Source organism: Numida meleagris, chromosome 2 (genome assembly GCF_002078875.1).
Source record: "Numida meleagris isolate 19003 breed g44 Domestic line chromosome 2, NumMel1.0, whole genome shotgun sequence".
In the NCBI taxonomy this organism is placed as follows: Eukaryota; Metazoa; Chordata; class Aves; order Galliformes; family Numididae; genus Numida; species Numida meleagris.
This window is the reverse complement of record NC_034410.1, coordinates 75976934-75983579: the sequence shown is the minus strand read 5'-3', so window position 1 is coordinate 75983579 and position 6646 is coordinate 75976934. Positions and strand designations below refer to the sequence as shown.

The window sequence follows — 6646 nt, the reverse complement described above, 5'->3', positions numbered from 1 at the left end:
GGGAAGAGGAGGAGGCGGCGGCGGCTCGCCCGGGCCCCCCCCAACCGCGCACGGCCCGGGGCCGAGATCCGCGATCCGCTCGGCGGGAGGCGCCGGGGCTGGGGCCGCCGCGGGGCTCTGGAGCGCGTCCGCCCGGAGTTCTGCGTCGACGACCCCGGCCCCGAACTTCCACGCTGCGACTGACGGGCGGAGGGCCGCCCTCGCCGACCCCCGGGCGCCTCTCGGGGCCGCCCCCGGGCCCACCCGGCCCTGCGGGAGCGCGGCGGGGCGGGAGGGGCGGCCCCGCTCCCGGTGCCGGCGGCCGGCTCCCGTCCCGGGCGCAGGAGCTGATCTGCGGCTGTTACTCTGCTAACATCCAAACCCGCCGCTCACCGCACCCCGCAGCGAGAGGCAGCTCGGCTCTGCCGGCAGGCACGTTTGTCTTTCAGATGTTTGCTTGTTTGTTTTTAATTTTTTTTTTAAACTTTTTTTATTATTCCTGATGATGCGGAGGATTTACATGAAACCTTACAAAGTGCTGCAAATCCCGGGAGTTGCAGTTCGAGGCAGTCTGGCCAGAGCCTCGCCCCAACGCACACCTCTCGACGAGGCTTCTTGAGCCAGAACTGCCTTTAAAATGCAAATAGTGCATTCTGTGACTCAGCTCGGAGTTGCAGTGAATGCCAACAGCAGTGTTGCTTCACATTTAAATAGAAACGTGGTTTTTTTTAGTACCATCCTACAGGGAAAAAAACAACAACAACCAAAAGCAAACAACCACGTAAAACAAAATCACCACATTCCAGCAATGAAACTTGATTTATTTTCACTAGGATACCCAAATGAGGATTTTGGTCCGGAACTGAGGACAAGACAAAAAAAAAAAATATCAGTACAATGTTTATATGAGGCTGAAGATGGCAGAAACATGCTCCTTCCAATGTACACCTGCTGGAAATGTTTCTGTCCTTTGCTTTTTTTTTTTTTTTTTTGTCTTTAGAAGCCCCAAAGTCCTTGGGGGAAGAACACATGCTGTTCTAGGGACGGCCAAGAGGCTCCGGAGGAGCTCCCTCTGGCTGTTGGTGGCAGGGAAGCCACCAGCACTCAATGCACTCGGCATTGCAAGGCAGCCAAGCTGCTGGATTCAGGAGGCTTCCCACACACAGGACATCTCTGTATCCTTCCGGGTAAGGACATCATGCCCATTCTGCGCTGTTAAGTCCTGAGCAGGCACAGGGAGGGCCAATGGAAGCAGTCTGCTCACTGCTGAGGCCGGGAGGTAAAAACACCACAACACAAATACGTGTCTTGAGGTTGTTATTAATGGCCAGCAGCTCCAAGTCGCTCATTTGAGAGACGTGACAAAACTGAGGAACACAAATGCTGGGAACATCAAATAACTTTTAAGAGCTGCCTTCATTCTGAGCTACTTACCATCTTGAAAGAGAAAAGAAGGGCTAACCTGAAACTGACTTTCCAGTAATGTATTTGACAAGAACACGTTTTTCATTTTCAAGGTTTAAACTTTACGGCAGCATCTTCTATAAAACAAAACCAGGCTGCTAAGATTTAAAACAACATGTACAAAGCAAGGCTTGCACATGACGAATGGCTGCTTGAACCAACGACGTTATCCACTGCTGCGTGTTAATAGATTTTACTTTTTTGAATGGTTAGAATGGACTGGCATAATAAGTTATTTTCTAATATTCAAAGTAGCTCCAAAATACAATGTTACAGACTGTTACCAAGGCGTTCCCAGCACACTGGCAACTTAGTTTAATGGATTTTAGGCAATCGTTGTCAACATGTATGCATTATTTCTTTTTCTAATCTACTTTTACACTGCTTGATGTGTCAAGGATTTAAAGTAATTAATTTGAAGTAAACCGATATTATTCCATATTCCTAATAAATCTCTATAAAGCTGTAGGCATTCTGTAAGCACTAATTCAAAAACCAAAAATCCCACTCTCTGATTGTCTGTTACAGGGAAGAAGATGTAGTGGCGGACACAAGAATTAAATGCTTAATTAAAAACCCAGTGCGTAGCACTTTATGAAAAGCCAAGCATTTGCTCCGTGTGAAGGAGAGAACTTTGGATGAACAGATTGCAAGGAAATGTTAGCATGCAGTAATTTTGGAGATGTGACTAATCTCAGACCTGTCTTGCATTTATTGTGAGGTTCTTATTTTGTCCAAAGGATCAAATACATTTGCATCCTCCAGTCGCGTTTTCAGAGGCAAAATGGATTTTAGTTTTAGGTTTCTCCCTGCCTGTAGCTTAAGACAGCAAAACAGATACGTCATTGTTCATCCTGCGATCCAACATTACACTTCATCCGGAAGAATGAAATACAATGGTATTTGTTCCATTATTTTTCTATTTATCCATTATTGTTGTCAACCTGATAATGAAACTGTGCTTAAACTAATAAATTGAGAGCAAATTTGCTTTCCAGTTGTTCTATCCTCATGCATCAATCTATTTCATAGACATGAAAAACAAAAATCAAGGACTTCTTTCTTACAGCCCTGCAGATATCTCTTCTAAGTCTCAGAGATCTCATTTTTCTCGTATCCCAAAGAAAAGGATCCTGTTTTGCTTCTTTGGATTGAACGTATGAGTTCCGTTGTATCCTTTTTCACAGCAGAACTATGTGAAAAAGCATGAGAATATTAACGTAAGTATGAAATGAATATTTTCTTATGTTATTAGAAAAATCATTTTCTACTGATACTGACAAAACACGATCTGCAGACCTCTGTACATAAAATTACTGAGGGTGTCCAGTTAGGTTATGGTAGACTAGAGAATGGTCTAACTGATGTTGGGCTGCCATCATTCATGGTTCTAATACACTAAGTTTCAGGACACAAGCTTGCCATTTTTTTTTTAATAAATTCAATTTAATTAAATATTTAAATCAGAACTTTACTTGAAAAAGATGGAGTGAAAGACGGTGCAGTACAAGATTTCTGTTTTATTAAGTGGAACTGAGAGGGGCAAATAACTGAATTATTTATTCTGCTGGAAATTATTCATAGATAAGGAGCTACAAATTCCTAGATGGTTAGACAGCTCAAGCAACACTGTGGGGTCAGCTGCTGATTACTAAAACGTCAGCATGTTGTTTCTTGGAGGCTGCTCCCAGTGGGAAGAAAAGTGTGTAAGACCAGCAAAAAGTGAACAAGAAAGTCTCAGAGAATAAAATGACTGGTATGGATACATCAGCAGATGCAGCAGATGTGTTTTCTGTACTCATGTAAAATCCCTTCCTGTTATTTTTTTCCTTAAGCATGCCAAAATGCAAACCCAAAACCTGGTAGATTCTGTACATCTATACTTTATAGGTGCTAAGGAACAGAATGTCTGTCAATGCTGCTGGCCAAGTCCCAGAAATAAGAACTCAAAAGGCTTCAGAGTCATTTCTTGGGAATGAAATAAAGTTAAAATTTCCAGGAACATGCTGGAAGATTTGTATCATGGTACCAGTTATCCTTAAGAAACTAAGCTTTGTGCTCAGTGTCCTCCATACTTCCCTAACTGAGAAGTGAAGAAACTGAAACACTGTGTTACCTTTGAGTAAGTCTGCCTGCCTATTTCACGTTTGGATGTACTTTTATCCACAAGCATTTTTGGTACTTGACAGGTTTTGAGATAAATAAACCAGTTTTCAGACTGTTTTGCTCTCTGGAGCTTTCAGCGATTGCTTAGCCCTTATGATCTCAAACCCCAGCATGTCTCTTTGAGACATGGGCAGGTTCAGAAAAAAAAAAGGTTGCATCCGGTGAGCATGAACACCATCGCAGCACATTGCTTATGAGACCTTTCTGCTGATTTTAGGAAGGACTTTCCAACTGGGTGCTTGGATTGCATGGAAAGCATTCCTCCAGGCTGCTGAAACACCACAGCTTTGGCTTCTTGAATATCAGTGGTTGTTGTCAGCTTTAGGCAGCAAACTTGATTGTCCTTACTGGGGTTTTTGAGAGACACTGGTGGTCTCTTAAATGTCCATCTCTCTTTTATAATCCACATGATGTTCTGTGCTCTTTCAGTGACTGCAAGACTTCCCAGTTTACTGAGATTCCTTTTTTATTTGTCCGCTGTCGGCTTAAAGAACCCCCCATATGGCTTCACGCAAGGTATCACTCTGGTCCAAAACTTCCATCAGCTCTCCTCTGCAGAGGGCAGAAGACATGGAAAATGCTTAACATTCTCCAGTCTTCACGATGCAGACTTCAGTTCTTGGGCAGCACCTGTGGGTGGTTCTTTCCTCTGCAGGACTGCTTTGCTGTCATTTGTAAGTTCCTGACCAAACCAGGAAGATGCCATCTATGTTCAGATGCACTTATATGATAACAGATGCTGACTGTACCTGTGAATCCTTTAACTGTGGCCTATTTTTATCTTTCTCCCAATTTCATCACAAAGGTCATGACCAATGCAAGGTCATCTCTACACTGTGCTTGCAAAACATACCCCAACACTGTTAGGAAAATGTGTCAGCCTACCTGGTCCTAATCACAAAGGTTATAGATATAGATGAACTTCATATAGATGAACATGGCCAATACCATCACAGTCTTTACATCAAGAAACAGAATTTGTGAGATCCTTTAGGCTGTCCAGAGATGGCCAAGCTCTGGTTTTAAAGCAGCACTGCTGGCTGCAATCATTAACTATTGTAGAATCAAACCAGCATCGTGCGGGTCATTTTTTTTCATTAACATAAACTATTCTAGTGAATTGTTCTAATTGTTCTCTGTGAGTGTTAGTAAGAGTAATCTGTCCTAAGAATTCATCTGCTTCTTTTACTTCTTGTGGTCATATTTGGAACCCAATTTTAAACACATCATCATCTGCCACATCCTACCAGAAGTGAAGTCCTTATTTTAGATTTTGTCTGGATAGTTTCAGGCTGCTCATCACCTGACTCGTAGCAGGAATAAACATCTTCTAACTGAGAAGGGCCAACATACAGTTTTTTTTCTTGAGAACTAAATACATTCTGGTGCTCTTTTGCCAACATTCTAAATAAGACTAGTGAGATACAGTGGTCTGTTGAATAACTAACTTATGACTCGGTTGGAAGAAAACAGAGACAAGTTAAAAAATTAACTGTTTAATAATTTTTCAAGGCTCTTTTTTTTTTTTTCTTAATGGTTTTCAAATTCTGTGTCAGCATGTCCAGATGCTTTAGAAGCATGGGATAACAATACAATAGTGATTAATCTTGCCTGCTGCCTTGGCCTCTGAGAAGAACACATGATCAGCAGGAGCTAAAAAAAGAAATCATCATCCAGAAATGTTAATTCGTTCCACTTCCTTTCCCTTCCCCTTGCAAGTACATGGTAGAACAAGCTGAAAACCACTATTTGTACTCCATAATGTGTTTTATATTCCTGTATTATCTCCAAGGTACGTTGACCATTCTCAAGATGACAATAAACCCAATCAGTTGTTCATAAACTACGTACAAAGAGTGTTCACTCATCTGTAACTCATCTGCAAAATCTACTTTTTGTCACAAAACCCATTACAGACTCTTTGCAAATACCATTAATTGATCAATATATGATGTATCAGGATATGGTCACCAAGTTTGAGAAGCTGTTTTCAGCTGTGAAACAGAATAATTTCCTGTTTGAGGAGCAGATGTTGCTAAAAAATTCTATTCTTGTAGCATTTAAAAGATATAAGTAAGTTTGGTGTTCTGAACTACTCAAAACAGTAGAAAAACTCTATGATCTATGACATACTCCTCCGAACTGACAAAAATGTTAGATCGTACTTTGCAGCACTATACAAGAAATCCCAAGACTAATTAGTTCCTGTTTTTTTATACAATTGCATTTTCAGAAATTGTTCCTGCTGTCACAGCTGGCCTTGGGACTATTTACATATTTTCCCACACATTTGGGCTATCATTCATGTTCAGAGATAGCTATATTCCTTGCAAGCAAAGAGCAAAGGAAATTATCACAATCTGAACAATTATGACTCCTGAGGCTTATTTTAATTATAATAGGGATAGCAAACCAATTCCAAGGATTGACTTTTTCTTCCCCTTAGTTGTGGGATCAGCAATGGTTGTATTCAGATTTTTTTAACTGAATCTTTGTCTTCTTGCATAACTCTTTAAAAATACTTTGTATTCTTTTTATGACGTTAATTCATAGTTCATATGGTTGTTTGTTAGCATTTTGAAGATATGTTTTAATTTATGTGAAGCTGTCAAGCATCTTTTGAAAGATATTGATGCACAATTTTATTAGTATTTTCCATGAGTTATTTCTCTGCTGCAACATCTACCAGAAAATGTGGAGAAAAACAGAAAGAAACTCTATCTTCTGTCCTCTCAACCCAAGGAAAAGAAATTTGGAAAGGTTACATTAGAAACTTTCTGGTTACCTTACTGAAGGTAACCAGTTCCATATGAATTAAATGATTAATGCATTTTTCAGAACTAAGCAATGGCAGTTCAGTGTAATTTAAATGACAGAAATGTAGATCACTGATTTTTTCTCTCTTTGTAAATTCATCCTTTTCTATCATTATGAGAACATTTATATTAAGAATATCACTATTTTGAAACCCTAAGCAATTGCACATTTACACTTTCTCTTCTTTCCTCATTATTTTTGATTTTTGTTTTTTAGATTC

The 6646-nt window shown here is 40.6% G+C and overlaps 1 protein-coding gene and 1 long non-coding RNA gene across 14 annotated transcripts in view; one reads left to right on the top strand and one right to left on the bottom strand.

The window, feature by feature from the left end:
- LOC110393376 overlaps nt 1–2529 on the top strand; it is a 3102-nt gene extending 573 nt beyond the window's left edge. The window contains exons 2-3 of the long non-coding RNA XR_002434979.1: nt 980–1166; nt 1972–2529. This is a non-coding gene — a long non-coding RNA (uncharacterized LOC110393376). The remainder of the gene's footprint in view (nt 1–979; nt 1167–1971) is intronic.
- Nucleotides 1–6646, bottom strand: part of CTNND2 (catenin delta 2) — a 629078-nt gene that overhangs the window by 269746 nt on the left and 352686 nt on the right. The window lies entirely within an intron of this gene.